This window comes from Canis aureus, chromosome 1 (assembly GCF_053574225.1).
Source record: "Canis aureus isolate CA01 chromosome 1, VMU_Caureus_v.1.0, whole genome shotgun sequence".
Lineage (NCBI taxonomy): Eukaryota > Metazoa > Chordata > Mammalia > Carnivora > Canidae > Canis > Canis aureus.
Genome location: NC_135611.1, coordinates 94488539 through 94504607, shown reverse-complemented (window position 1 = coordinate 94504607; position 16069 = coordinate 94488539). Strand labels below are relative to the sequence as shown.

At 38.0% G+C, this 16069-nt stretch overlaps 1 protein-coding gene and 1 pseudogene across 5 annotated transcripts in view; one reads left to right on the top strand and one right to left on the bottom strand.

Moving 5' to 3' along the window:
• Positions 1–16069, bottom strand: part of RIC1 (RIC1 partner of RAB6A GEF complex) — a 144960-nt gene that overhangs the window by 62309 nt on the left and 66582 nt on the right. The gene's annotated exons all lie outside the window — the stretch shown is intronic.
• On the top strand, positions 6206–6303 carry LOC144289485 (U2 spliceosomal RNA; annotated as a pseudogene).

Sequence of the window (16069 nt, the reverse complement as noted above, 5' to 3'; positions counted from 1 at the left end):
ACTATTTCCTTTGAGCTTCCATTTTTCTGTTGTGTGTCTCTCTTTTACACTAGAGGCTTTCCTAAAATGATTAACAATCAATCCCTGGCTATTCAGTCATGTTGAACACATTAACAAGAAAAAGTAAATTATAAGCTATATGTGTTCATACTGTGCTTGTCAACTGGTAACGGCCAGCTGGCATTTTTGTTGAGTTCTTCAAATATTAGGGCCTATTGGGTCATTTTTCTGGAGTGATTTAACTTCCCCAGGAAGGATCCCTCAATCCTACCTAGGATATCTAAGCATGGAAGTTGGAAGTCTAGAGTCAAGCAGGGGAAGAAGGCTTGACATCCTACTGTTCAGTATGACAACTTTCATCTAATCCCCACTTGGTTTAGCATCTCATCTTTGCCCTACTTTGTCTGGAATCCCTCTGGCTTAACTAGACAATGTATTTCCTGTCACCTGTGATGCAGAATCACAAAATTCCTTATTCAGTTTTTTAAACCAATACCCCTGTTGATGGCCCCTGGCTTATTCCTATGTTCTATAATACTACTGCATCTAATTCCTGGGTCTTTCCATGGTTTTGCAGATCAAACGAGGTGCATTTCTTTTTCTTCTTTTTGTATTGCTCAAATTGAAATATGGTTGATACACATTGTAAAATCAGCTTCAAGTGTACAAAGCACCGAATAAGTATATACATTATGCCATGCCTTCCCCATCTGTCACCATACAGTGCTATTCCAATACCAATGAACTATATTCCCTATGCTGTGCCTTTTATCCCTATGACTTATTCACACTGTAACTGGAAACCTGTATCTCCCACTCCCCTTGACCTATTTTGCCCATCTCTCCCCGAACAACTCCCTCCATGCCTTGATAACCATTAGTTTATTCTCTGTATTTATGGGACTCAAACAAGCTGCTTTTTATCTGTATCATGTAAGTAACCTTAGGCTCTTTGGTTTCAAATTATTCCCTATCCAATTTTTATCCCAAGGGTTAAAGATGCCTCTAACTTCCATAAAAGACAGAAGTAGCATTTTAACTTTTTATTCCATTGGTTATTTTCAAAAGGAAAGAGGGAAAAAAAGCTTATCACCAACTTCAAATTGGAAGTCCTCTATTTTCCTTTATATAAATACTCTCATTTATTAGAGAGCTGAAGTATTAATAGAATTTTAAACGAATTTAAGAAAATTCTGACTTCACAATGACTCCCAAAATAAAATTAAAGATAAATTTCACATGGAAGTCTCTATCTCTTCTTCCAAATATAATAAAATTTAGTAAAATGTTAAGAATTACATTAATAAAAAAACCTAAATTTCTGATAGAAAATATTATAGTTCCATAATATTTGGGAGTATAGTATAGACTTCTGGAAGAGATGAGACCAGAACAATAAAACCAGATTATAAAAAGCAATGAATGTCAGGAAAAACAGCAATAAATGGAGGATTTACTAAGCATGAGTGTACAAAATATTCTGCATGCATTGTCTCAACTAAATGTTTATAATCCTTTGGGACAGGCATTAATTCCCCCACCCCTCTTTTCCAGAAAAGAAATTAAAGCTTAGAAATAGTAAGAATTATGCTCATGGTCACAGAGCTAGTAGGTGAAGGAAGGGATGTGTGAGCCTGTGGCTTCAAATCCAGATGCTAGGCCACAGAAAACTACCAGAGAGTTAGGAGACAGCAGATGGAGTGCTGTGTTTTTGGTTCAGAAATCCATCTTTTTACAGATGCAATGAAACGCCAGGACACCTGCACCCCGATGTTTCTAGCAGCAATGTCCACAATAGCCAAACTGTGGAAGGAGCCTCGGTGTCCATCGAAAGATGAATGGATAAAGAAGATGTGGTTTATGTACACAATGGAATATTACTCAGCCATTAGAAATGACAAATACCCACCATTTGCTTCAATGTGGATGGAACTGGAGGGTATTATGCTGAGTGAAATAAGTCAATAGGAGAAGGACAAACATTATATGGTCTCATTCATTTGGGGAATATAAATAACAGTGAAAGGGAATAGAGGGGAAGGGAGAAGAAATGGGTAGGAAATATCAGAAAGGGAGACAGAACATGGAAGACTCCTAACTCTGGGAAACGAACTGGGGTGGTGAAAGGGGAGGAGGTTGAGGGGTGGGGGTGACTGGGTAAGAGGCACTGAGGGGGGCACTTGACGGGATGAGCCCTGGGTGTTATTCTGTATGTTGGCAAATTGAACACCAATAAAAAATAAATTTATTATTTAAAAAAAAGAAACCCATCTTTTTACCTATATAATTTAAAAGACTAATGCATAAAATAATAATTATAAATCCATGTAATTGGGCACACAATGCATGAAGATGTAATGTGTGACCATAAGAACATAAAAGGGGAGGGATGGATATGTATAGAAGCATACTTTTTATATAGTATTGAAGCTAAATTGTTAATGCAATTCAGGTTGTTGTGAGTTTAAGATGTTAATTGTATGCCCCCAAGGTATCCACTAAGAAAATAACTAAAAACACATTCAGAAAATGAAATGAGAAAGGAACCAAAATGATACACCACAAAAAATCAAACAAAAAAGAAGGCATTAATGAGTAACAAAAAACTGAGTAACAAAAAACATATGATACACAGGAAACAAACAGCAAAATGGCATAAGTCTTTATCAGTATTTTAAATATCATTGTATTAAACACTCCAATTAAAAGGCAAACACTGTCAGAATGTTTAAAACAAACAAACCTATGACACCATTTCTAAGTTTTCTCTCAGAGACCTTACTTTAGATCGAAAGACACATATAGTTTGAAAGTGAAAGGACAGAAAAAGATGTTTCACACAAATTGCAACTAAACAGAGAAGAATGTTTATAGTTAAGACCTGACAAAATACTTTCAATCAAAAATTGTTACAAGAAACAAAGAAGGACATTACAGATGATTCTCAACTTCAAACTACTTGACTTGGGGATCCCTGAGTGGCTCAGCAGTTTAGCACCTGCCTTAGGCCCAGGGCTCCCTGCATGGAGCCTGCTTCTCCCTCTGCCTGTGTCTCTCATGAATAAATAAATAAAATCTTTAAACAAACAAACAAACAAACGACTTGACTTACATTTTCCCACCTTATAGCAACATGAAAGTGATACACATTCATAGACCATATTTCAAATTTTGATCTTTTCTGGGCTAGGGATATGCAATTGGATAATAATCTTGTGATGCTGGGTAGTAACAGCAAGCCATAGCTCCCAATCAGCCAAGCCATCACAAGGTTAAACAACTGACACACAAAAATTTTACACTCCTGTAATCATTGTTTTTCAATAAATTACATGAGTTACTCAATTTTTTTATAAAATATTTTATTATAAAATAAGCTGTGTTAGATGATTTTGCCCAACTAATGTAAGGCTAATAGAAGTGTTCTGAGCACATTAGGGTAGGATAGGATAGGCTATGTTTGTAAAATTAAGTATACTAATGCATTTTCAACTTATAATATTTTCAATTTGTAGTGGATTTACTGAGATAAAATCCCATTGTAAATCAACTATGATGTATGTTAATAAAAGGGTCAATCCAGCAGGAAGATACCACAATTACAAACAGCTACATATATAGTAACACAGCCCAAAACATATAAAGCAAATACCGACTGAACCAAAGAACAGTTCTACAACAGCAGCTGGGAATTTCAATATCCCACTTTCAATAATGGATAGAACCTGACAGAAGATCAGAAGAGAAACAGAATCTAAACACTATAAATCACTTAGACCTCAGACTCATATGAATACTCCACCCAGCAGCAGCACAATACATGTTCTCAAATCCACATGAACACTTTCCAAGACAGAACATATATTCAGCCACAAAAATGTCTCAATAAGTTTAAAAGGCCTGAAACCATACATAGATCTTCTTTGACCACAACTTAGTGAAAGTAGATTTCAGTCACAAAAGGCAAACTAAAAAATTCACAAACTTGGAAATTAAACAATTCTTAAATAAGCAATAAGTCAAAGAAAAAAAAAACAAAAAGGAGATTAGAAAATACTCTGAGCCTAATGAAAAATGAAAACACAACACTATGGGATGCAGTAAATGCAGTGCTTAGAGAAATATTTATGGCTTAAATGCTTAAAGAAGATCTCAAATCTATAACCTAATTTTACAACTTAAGGAACTAGAAAAAAAAGAGCAAACTACACTCAAAACCAGCAGAAGAAAGAGTATAATAAAGACTAGGGAAAAAAAAAAAAAAAAAGACTGGAGTGGATATAAACATAACAGAGAATAGAAAAACAAAAGAAAAAAAATCAATGAAAGCAAATTAGTTTTTCTGAAAATATTAATAAAGTTGAAAAAACTAAGGAAAAAAGAAAGTTCAACCCACTAAAATCAGAAATTAAAGTCGGGACATTACTAGTGAATTTGGAGAAATGAAACAGGTTATAAGAGATCCACATAGGACAGCCCTGGTGGCGCAGCGGTTTAGTGCCGCCTGCAGCCCAGGGCATGATCCTGGAGACCCTAGATCGAGTCCCGCATCAGGCTCCTTGAATGGAGCCTGCTTCTCCCTCTGCCTGTGTCTCTGCCTCTCATTCTCTCTCTCTGTCTCTATGAATAAATAAAATCTTAAAAAAAAAAAAAAAAAAAAAAAGAGAGATCCACATAATTAGTGAACTTAAATCCCCAACTTGTCTGGACATAAACTGTCCTAAATACTTAGCAAAGGCAAATTATGTTTAATAATTCAGAAGGCAGCCTAGACAATAATAAGAATCACAACTTATTTTTTTTTAATTTTTATTTATTTATGATAGTCACAGAGATAGAGAGAGAGAGAGGCAGAGACATAGGCAGAGGGAGAAGCAAGCTCCATGCACCAGGAGCCTGATGTGGGATTCGATCCCGGGTCTCCAGGATCGCGCCCTGGGCCAAAGGCAGGCGCCAAACCGCTGCGCCACCCAGGGATCCCAGAATCACAACTTATTAAGAACATGAGAACTCCTTTTTCTTACTCTATAAATATACAAAAGATAAAAAGTGACTCAAAAAACAGCTTTTACAAAGTTACTATCAGTGAAAAGTAGAATTGGATCAGAACCTAAGTATCTCGGGCAGCCCGGGTAGCTCAGTGGTTTAGCGCCGCCTTCAGCCCAGGGTGTGATCCTGGAGACCCAGGATCGAGTCCCACATCGGGCTCCCTGCATGGAGCCTGCTTCTCTCTCTGCCTGTGTCTCTGCCTCTCTCTCTCTCTCTCATGAATAAATAAATAAAATCTTAAAAAAAAAAAAAGAACCTAAGTATCTCTAATTTCAAATGAAATTTCTTCTCCACATCTCTAACCTGCTATATGTTTATCTGAGGTGGTTAACATCCAGTCCAACATCATTTTAAAAAGTAGGAAAAATGAAATCAAGCCAATTCTAGAGTTTTGTTTTACTAATGAATTTTTCATGAATTAAGAGTTTCCCAGCTTTCACTTTAATGAATGCAAGGCATTCATGTCAACAGGTGGCCTCAAAGGGCAATAAAAAATGAAATTCTTCCATTGGGTAGGTCAACTATTAAACTTCCCACAGCCTCGAGGAGGAAGCAATTACCCATCAAAATGACAAAAATAAAAACCCAAACTACACTAACTCAGAAATTTCTCACAAAAATTACAGAGAAGTTTTAAAAGAAAAAAAAATTGTCTTTAAAATTTATGTCAAGTATGCTTTGAAGGGCTGAATAAGGTGATACTGAAAACAGTCACTACACAATCAAATTCAAAGCATTTATTTCAACAAATTCTATTATGCAGGAGATCTCAAATACTTTCAGTGCCAGCCAAAGAAAATAACAATGTGGTACACAACTTGATAGATTTGGGAGATGGACAGAATAGACAGGAATTACAAAAATATAGCTAGTTATACACTATTTCTCCTATCAATGTCTGATCCTTCCTTCCAAGAATAGCTAAAATACAAAACTTCCCCTGACTACTCTAGCATTTTCCCCTAATACTATTACCACTTTTGGGGACATTCATTCACTTGGCGTTTGTTGCTTTATATCACCATGATCTCTAAATAGTTCTCTCTTCATTTGCATCTTATACCTCTTTAGCACATTGTATAAATACAACACTTGTTGTATGCCTCTTGTTAGTTATGGCAATGAAAAGTACTCTCCTTTCTGATTTTCAAGTTTTATCGCTTCTCGGCCTTTTGGCTAAGATCAAGTGTAGTATCTGATTTTCAAGTCTTTTTTTCCCTCATTTTACTGAGGTATAATTGACATAGAACCAGTGTGAAAGTTAATATAAAACATACTAATTTGATATAATGTGTATATTAAATAAATATATTAAATTAAATAAATTAAATAACAACACTAATAACATCCATCACTTTGTGATGAAAACTTGTAAGATCTCCTCCCTTAGCAACTCAGCTTTTTGAATCTTAAAAGGATTTTAGAATGTGCTACACTTAATCTAGGAAGTTCTGGCAATCCTAGATGAATTCTGGGACTTTGGTTGTCCAATCAGAGTCCTAGAAAGTCTCAGAAAAGTTTCTTTCCTCACACTCCATACCTCATATGCCATCATTTGTAGTCAACACAATTGTTTACTAGAATATCAATAATGAAAGTATCCACTATTTCTGGCCGAAATAAAATAATGGTATCTGGATGTGGTAAAACACATTCCAATGAAAAAGATGCAAAACTGTGCAAGTTGACTGATGGGCAGGTGGCCACTTTATTATTATACTAACAGGGGAACTAGTATCAAAGTAGCCATCTAGAAACAACATAAAAACTGGATAAAATAGAGGCAACAACTATAGATACTGGATAACAGGAAGCACAAGACTGTGAGGAAAAACAAAGTTCTCTGATAAAAGTCATTTTTCAGACTACTATGTAGGCCAATATAGTATGACAGTCTTGTTACATTCAAGGAAATAGAAGCAGCTATCTGTGGAAAAGAGCACCAGAGACAGAAAATCAGAGACAGAGCTCTAGAAACCCCAAGGGCTCCCCTTGAGTCTTTGTGAATACTAACCTGTGTAAATATCTGGTGAGACCTCACAATGCCTGCCAAAGAATAACTGCCAGGGTTTAGGGCTGCAAAACTCATACAAGGCTGGGAGACATTCTAGCTCTGACTAGCCAGAGACGAGAGACCTTGCTAAGGACTAGGGAATTCTGTGGACAGCTCAGGAGGGCTCAGCTCACCTACGGTAAAGGCTTAATCCACCTTTAAAACATACAAACAAGCTTCAAAAGGATCAAGGAGATCTACAACTTAATTGCCACTCAAAATAATATAGACATTCCCTAAAGGAAAAGAAGAAAAAGACACTTGATAATGTCACACAATTTCCATCATCCTATCTAAAATCACCAGACATGTGACATGACCTAGTAATGCTACTCCAAGGTATTTATTTACCCAAGAGATATAAAGCTAACTGCAGAGCAAACTGGGATTGGAATCTAAAAAAAAAAAGCAGACAAGGGGCACCTGAGTGGCTCTGTGGTTGAGCGTCTGCCTTCAGCTCAGGTTGTGATCCGGTGTCCTGGCACTGAGTCCCAGATCAGGCTCCCTGCAGAGAGCCTGCTTCTCCCTCTGCTTATGTCTCTGCCTCTCTGTCTCTCTCATGAATCAATAAAATCTTTAAAAAATAAAAAAAAAATTTAAAATTTAAAAAGCAGACAGGGTTCACAATTTCACTTTTGTTTTTTTAAAGAACATAGTCATAGATTACTAGTGTAAATTTTTTTTTAAGTGTTAAGGGATTGCACATGAGGGATCAGTTATTTCTTGGGTACAAAGGGGGTAAGAAAGTTGAGAGAAAAGCTTTATATGATGAGATATTTGGACTTCAGCTTCTCAATTACCTCATACAGCTCTGTTATGTAAAACACAGTTGGGGAGGTGCACAAGCAAATAGCAAATGAACAGAGACATTACCCAGGAATTGTGGTTTCAATGTGCTAAATGGTAAGGGAAAAGTAGGTTTTAAATGCCAGGACAGAACTTGGCCTTCATTATCTGGTGACTGGAGAGCAACAAAAGTTTATAAGGGATTAATATCCCATGGGATCCCTGGGTGGCGCAGCGGTTTGGCGCCTGCCTTTGGCCCAGGGCCCGATCCGGGAGACCCTGGATCGATTCCCACATCGGGCTCCCGGTGCATGGAGCCTGCTTCTCCCTCTGCCTGTGTCTCTGCCTCTCTCTCTCTCTGTGACTATCATAAATAAATAAAAATTAAAAAAAAAATTAAAAAAAAAAAATATCCCAAATACGTAGAGTATTCCTAAAACTCAACAACAAAAAACCAAACAATATGATTCAATAAAGGACTCCAATAGAGAGAACATACTCAACATCAGTAATCATTAGTGAAACACAAATCAAAACTAAAACCTGACAAAAACAGAAAATAAGCGTTGGCAAAGATGTGTAGGAATTAGAATTCTAGTCCTCTGTAGAGAATGTGAAAAGACACAAACGCTGAGAAAAATGTTATACAGTCCCTCAAATAATTAAAAAGAGAATTACCATAGGATATAAAAATTCTATTCTGGTGTATAAACCCAAATGAACTGAAATCTGGGTCTCAAAGAGATGTATGAACACACACATAGCAGCATCACTCACAATAGATAAAATATGGAAGCAACCCAAATGTCCATCAACAGAGGAATAATAAGCAAAATGTGGTACAGACATACTTCAGATATAGTGCAGCTTCAGTTCCAGACCACCACAATAACCAAATTTTAAAAAGCAAGCCAGATGAATTTTTTGGTCTTCCAGCACATATAAAAGTTATTTTTACACTATACTGTAGTTTTTCAGGTGTGTGAGAGCATTATATTTTTAAATACAATGTGCACACCTTAGTTAAAAAAATACTTGATTCCTAACCAATGCTATCATCTGAGCTTTCTGCAACTCAAAATGTTTTTGCAGGTGAGGGTTACTGAAGGTTTCAGTGGCTGTGGCCACTTCTTAAAACAACAATGAAGTTCGTTGCATCAAATGACTCTTCCTTTCATGAAATTTTCTCTGCAGCAATGCCGTTTGATAGCTTTCATCCACAAAACTTCTTTCAAAATTGGGAGTCAGGGCAGCCCGGATGGCTCAGCGGTTTGGCCACCTTCGGCCCAGGTCATGATCCTGGAGACCTGGGATCGAGTCCCACATCGGGCTCCCTGTATGGAGCCTGCTTCTCCCTCTGCCTGTGTCTCTGCCTCTCTCTCCCTCTCTCACTCACTCTCTCTCTCTCTCTCTCTCTCTGTGTCTCTCATGAATGAAAAAATAAAATCTTAAAAAAAAAAAAAATTGGGAGTCAATCCTCTCAAAGCCAGTCACTGCTCTATCAACCGAACTGATGCACTATTCTAAATCCTCTGTTGTTATTTCAACAGTCTTCACAGCAGCTTCACCACGAGTAGATCCCACCTCAAGAAACCACTATCCTTGCTTCTCCCTCTGCCTATGTCTGCCTCTCTCTCTCTCACTGCGTGCCTATCATAAATAAATAAAAATTTAAAAAAAAAAAAAGGGATCCCTGGGTGGCGCAGCGGTTTGGCGCCTGCCTTTGGCCCAGGGCGCGATCCTGGAGATCCGGGATCGAATCCCACGTCGGGCTCCCTGCATGGAGCCTGCTTCTCCCTCTGCCTATGTCTGCCTCTCTCTCTCTCACTGCGTGCCTATCATAAATAAATAAAAATTAAAAAAAAAAAAAAAGAAACCACTATCTTTGCTCATTCAGCAGCAGCAACTCTTCTTCTGTTCAAGTTGTATCCTGAGATCACAGGTGTTCTGTCCCATCTTCAGGCTCTATTTCTAATTCTGGTTCTCTTGCTGTTTCCACCACTCCTGCAATCTTGCATCCCTCTAAGTCATCTAGGGAGACTGGAATCAACTTCTTCCAAACTCCTAATAATGCTGATATTCTGATCTCTCCCCATGAATCATGAATGTTCTTCATGGCATCAAAGATGGTGAATCCTTCCCAGAAGGTTTTCAACTAACTTTTCCCAGATCTATTAGAGGCATCACTATGTATGGCAGGTACAGTCCTATGAAATGTACTTCTTAAATAAGAAGACTTGAATAAGAAATTTTTTAAAAGAGACAAAGACTCTTAAATATAGAGAACCAATTGGTGGTTGCCAAAGGGGAGGTGAGTGGGAACAATGGGTGAAACAGATAAAGGAGATGAAGAGCATACTTATCATAATGAGCACTGAGTAATGTACAGAATTGCTGAATCATTACACTGTACACCTGTATACATGAAACAAATATAACGCTGTATGTTATACTCCAACAAAAAATAAATATAATTAATTTTTAAAATAAAAAAATACTTGAAAGTTGAAAGGATTCCTTGATCCATGGGCTGCAGAATGGATGTGTTAGCAGGCATGAAAACAACATAAATCTCGTTGTCCAACTCCATCAGAACTGTTGTAAAATCGGGTACATATTCAATAAGTGATGGATGATGTGAAAGGGATTTTTTTTTCCTAAGCAGGTCTCTAAAGTGGGCTTAAAACATTTAGTAAACTGGGACGTCTGGGTGATTTAGTCAGTAAAGTGGCCGACTCTTGATTTTGGCTCAGGTTATGATCTCAGGGTGGTGAGACTGACTGAGCTCCACACTGGGCTCCATGCTCAGCGTGGAGCCTGCCTGAGATCCTCTCTTGCCTCTCCCTCTGCCCCTCGCCTATTCACAGTCTGTCTAAACTAAATACAATCTTAAAAAAGTTTTTCAGTAAATCATGGTGTAAACAGATGTGCTATCCTCTGGGCTCTGCTGTTCCATTTATAGAGCACACGCAGAGTAGATTTACCAGAATTCCTAAGGGCCCTAGGATTTGAGAAATGATCAATAAGCACCTGCTACAACTTAAAAGTGCCCAACTGCATTAGCCCCCACAACACAATCAGCCAGTCCTTGGAAGCTCCGAAGCCAGGCACTGACTACTCCTCTCTAACCACACAAGTCCTAGATGATATCTGCTTCCCATGGCAGGCTCTTTCACCCACACTGACAATCGGTTGGTCAGTGTAGCCACCTTCGTTAATGATCTCAGCTAGATCTTCTGGATCACCTGCTGCATCGCCTGGCACCTTCATGCCATGGACACAGTTTCCTTCCTTAGACCTCATGAACCAGTCTCTACTGGCTTCAGACCTTTCTCCTGCAGCTTCCTCTCCTCTCTCAGCCTTCACGGGACTGAAGAGAGTGAGTCAGGGCCTTGCTCTGGGTGAGGCTTTGGCTGAAGGGAATGTTGTGGTTGGTTTGACCTTTTATCCACCGAACGTTCCCCATTAACAGCAATAAAGCTAATTCACTTCCCTATCATTCGTTGTTCACTGCAGTAGCACTGTTAATCTCCTTCAGGAGCTTTTCCTTCACATTCATAGCTTGGCTGTCTGACACAAGCTGTCCACCTGTTGGCCTATCTCGGCTTTAGACATGCCTTCCTCACTAAGCTTCTGGTTGTAAGAAAGAGACATGCAAGTGTTATTTTGGGTCGAGCACTTAATGGCCATGGTAGGGTTACTGCCCTGATTTCAATACTGTTGCCCTAGGGCATAAAGAGGTCAGGGAGAAAGACAGGGAAAGGGCTGCGGAGTTGAGCAGACAGAACACACGGCGCACGTCACCTGAGCTCACCACCTTCTGCGAGTGCAGCCCCGGCAGAATTACATTAGTAACATCAGAGATCACTGTCACAGACCACCGGAACAAATAAAGATGAAGAAGCTTGAAATGTTGCTAAGAATTACCAAAATGTCATACCAAGACATGAAATGAACAAATGCTACTGAAAAAAGGACACCAACAGATGTGTTAACATAAGATTGCACGAACCATGAATCTGTAAAAACACATTTTCTGTGAAGTGCAACAAGGTTTGCCAAAGGAGGACATTCTGAAATATGCTACAACGTGGATGAACCTTAAGGACATTATGCTGATATAAGCCAGTCACAAGATAAACACTGTATGATTCCCCTTATATGAAGTGTGACAGTGTACTTGGAAAATGGTTAGGATAAATGCTGCATCTTACCATAATATTAAAAAGGGAAATAAAAAAGTTTACTGATGGGATCTTTCTAAAGTATCATTCCAGGGGCACCTGGGTAGCTCAGTGGTTGAGCGTCTGCCTTCGGCTCAGGTTGTGATCCTCGGGTCCTGGGATCAAGTCCTACATCTGGCTCCCCATAAGGAGCCTTCTCTCTGCTGTGTCTCTGTTTCTGTGTCTCTCATGAATAAAGAAAATCTTTAAAAGGTATACATATATACATATGTGTGTATGTGTATGACATACATTCCAGAAAGTAATGACGTACATTGTTAGTGTTTTTGTATCTTTCTTTAGAGTCAGGTGTTAAATTGATGTAGAATAAAGTTAATACAGACCTTTAAAAAGAGTTTCCACATTATCAAATCTGTTTTGAAAAATAAATCTGCTATCAATCAAAGGATGGATTTCTGTAGGAAGGAGAAAGAGACTAGAGGAAGAGAATGAGTTAGTAAATAAGCTTTTCCAACAGGCCCTTAAAGAAAGGCCATAATGGCCCCTTACAAAGACAAGGAGAGTGAAACAGGGAGAGGCAAATTCTAGGGACACTCAAGAGCTGTCATCAGTCAATACAACTGATTACCAAATATGAGAAGTAAGGAAATAAAGATTCCAAGGTTTCAACCTCTTACAACTGTACAAAAGATCACGGTAACTGCAAGAAATGTTAGAAAAGCAACAGCATGTTTGGCTTCCCTGGAAGGGAGACGATGAGTGAGGCTGAGACAGGAAGAATCTGAGGCTGCCCGCAGGGCCATCTAAATGGATCTGTCCTGAAAAGGTGAGCTTGAAGCTCAAGGAATTACTACTAAATTAAAGAGACAGATCTGGGTCTCATCCATACATACTGAATAATTAAAACCAGGTAGAATATGTAGCAAGGAGGTCAGAACAAAGCCCTGGGGAATACTAAAGTATTACTGTAGGTAATGCACAGTAATTTAAGGTGCTGATTTAATCCTAATGATATCTTTATGAAGTAGAGAGCATTAACTCTGTTTTTCAGATGACTAAAATAAAACTCAAGAAAGCAACATAATTAATCCTGAAAGCTAAGGCAGGCCACAAAAAATTTTTATGGAGGGAAGTGGCAATTAAATTTTATATTAAAAAATTCATTTAGGGGAAACGGTAAACTATGTTTTAGGACAATATTGTAACAATCCAGGAAAAAAAGACAAAACCTAAAGTAAAGTAGTGTTGCTGGGAAGTGTTGTTGGGAAGAAGACATGAGCGATCCACACAAGGTTAAATAAGTAGAACATATAGACGGTAGAATACACTGGACATGATACAGACTGGCTACTGAAGTTATTGAGCAGGAAGAGTGAATAAACTCAAGTAAATGGTGGTCCATTTACCAAAAAAGGGAATTGGCCATAGGCTTTCCCAGGATTGTTACTTAAAAATCAGATCATAGTTTTTCATGCTTTAAATTTAATTTAAAAATTTCTCACTTCTTTTATTTTTATTTATTTTATTTTGGGAGGGGTGTGAGGAGGGGCATAGAGGAGGGGCAGGGAGAGAGAATCAATCTTAAGTTTCGCACCCAGCAAGAGCCTGACATGAGGCTCAATATCACAACCTTGAGATCATGACCTTGAGCCAAAATCAAGAGTTGGACACTTGGGGCACCTTGGTGGCTCAGTGGTTGAGCATCTGCCTTCGGCTCAGGCCATGATCCTGGGGTCCTGGGACTGAGTCCCACATCAGGCTCGCCATAGGGAGCCTGCTTTTCCCTTTGCCTATGCCTCTGTGTCTCTCATGAATAAATAAAATCTTAAAAAAGAAAAAAAAAAGAGTTGGACACTTAACCAATTGAGCCACCCAGATGCCCCCCAACTTTTAACATTTAAACTGGAAGTTATTTGGTAGAACCTAAAATGTATTCACAATAATCTAACTTTCTTACCTGGTAAACCCCATCAATCCATAAAGCTCTTCCCCTGGTATGTTTTGTTTCCTAGCCTGAGATCTTTTCAAATGTCATCTTTTCAGTGAAGACTCTGACCACACTATTTCAAGCTGTGTCACCAACTCCCTAATCCCTTTCCCTACTTTTTCTTCATAGAAACATTATCATCTGATTTGTAATGTATTTTCTTTATTTATTACCGTCTACTACAAGAGCACAAGCTCTCTAAGATTTTTCATCTGGTTTTTCTTCCTTTACCCACTACTATTCCTAGTACCTACAACAGTTCTAGACCATCAAAAAATTCAAAATTTAAATGAACAGATGTATGGATGAAAACTCTCTTTCAGAAGAGTTTTCTTGAAAGATGCAGTATCCTTATCACCAGACCTTTTATATTTAAAAAAAAAATTGTTACATTATCACACATTCAGAAAGCCTTCAGTCTGATATGAACAATGGGACTTTCTGATTTAAGCAGGTATTTTAACACTTCTATAATTTTCTGCATTCAAGTGATAGTGTTAGAAGTATGGCCAACAGGGGAGTAGTTTTCAGTGCCCAGAATTTATACAAAAACATCACTCTCAATCTCATTATTTTTAAGTCCTCATATAATTATGATGTAAACCGATGGATACATTCAATGTGTAAAGTTCAATACATAAGCACATTTACAGAATGTATACATACTGAAATCAAACGACACAATGTAATACTCTGAAGATCAAAGGGAATAAAAAATGTCAGGATAACTAACACACTTGTCAAGTTTATAAACTGAATTTATAACAAGGTACATTGTTAGAAATAACACTCTAAATCTATAGAGCCTTAAGAGGGAAAAAAACAGTTAAAGTTTATTTTCCAGAAAATACTAAAAATTTATTGGCAAAAAGGAAGTAACAAATGTTGTGGAAAACTTTTCACATCTCTATTTCAGACCTTTTCTCCTCTGAATGTGATGTAATTTCAGTAAATGTTTCTGTCCCTTAAACGTTTTGGGATTTTTCAAAGGGTAAACTGTGTTGAGATCAGAAACTGCTAACCTCAGTGAGCTGTTCTCTACCTGCTTCCCACCTGACACTATTTCATTAACAGCTTCTAAGAAGTCTCAAAATCTAATAACCTGTGTTGGGGGTAAGGAAAAGGAAACAAGACATTTGAGTTGTTGCTGCTAAGATTTTATTAATTTATTTGACAGACAGAGAGAGAGAGAGAGAGAGAGAGAGAGAGAGAATGCACACAAGCAGGGGGAATGGCAAGCAGAGGGAGATGGAGAAAGAAGCAGGCTCTCCTCACTGAGCGAAGTCTGATGCAGGGCTCGATCCCAGGACCCTGAGATCATGACCTGAGCCGAAGGCAGATGCTTAACCAACTGAACCACCCAGGTCTCCAAGAGGTTTGAGTTTTGATTGTTGTTTTGGAGTCTTTTTATTTTTCCCCCAGTGAAGATAATCCCTATAATTTTAACATTTTACATTTTATTTATTTATTCATGAGAGACACAGAGAGAGAGAGAGGCAGAGACACAGGCCAAGGGAGAAAAGCAGGCTCCCTGTGAGGAGCTCAATTCCGGGACCCCAGGATCACGACATAAGATGAATGCAGATACTCAACTACTGAGCCACCCAGACATCCCATGTGTACTGAATTAAGGTTTTTGTTTTGTTTTGTTTTAGAATTCTGTCCTCTTAGGCTAGTGTCTGACAAAAGGTTGACAGCAAGACTGAGAAAACAGAATTAAAAAGTCTCTATTCTCAACAAAGTATACATTAGAATGACCTATTTGTTGAAATTATTTTCATTATGATAAAATTAAATATGATTTGCAGTTTCAAGATCTACTAAACTCATATTTAAAAATAAACAAGGGAATACATTCTAAAGCTATTCATAAGTTATTTCCAATTTATCCTTGGCAAAGTTTCCTCCAGTAAGTTCAATGCAAGTTCTAAGACATGAAAGAAAAAGCCAAGACAGACTTGAGACAACTCTGTCCACTGGTCTGTATAGCTAATACATTTTAATATAGAA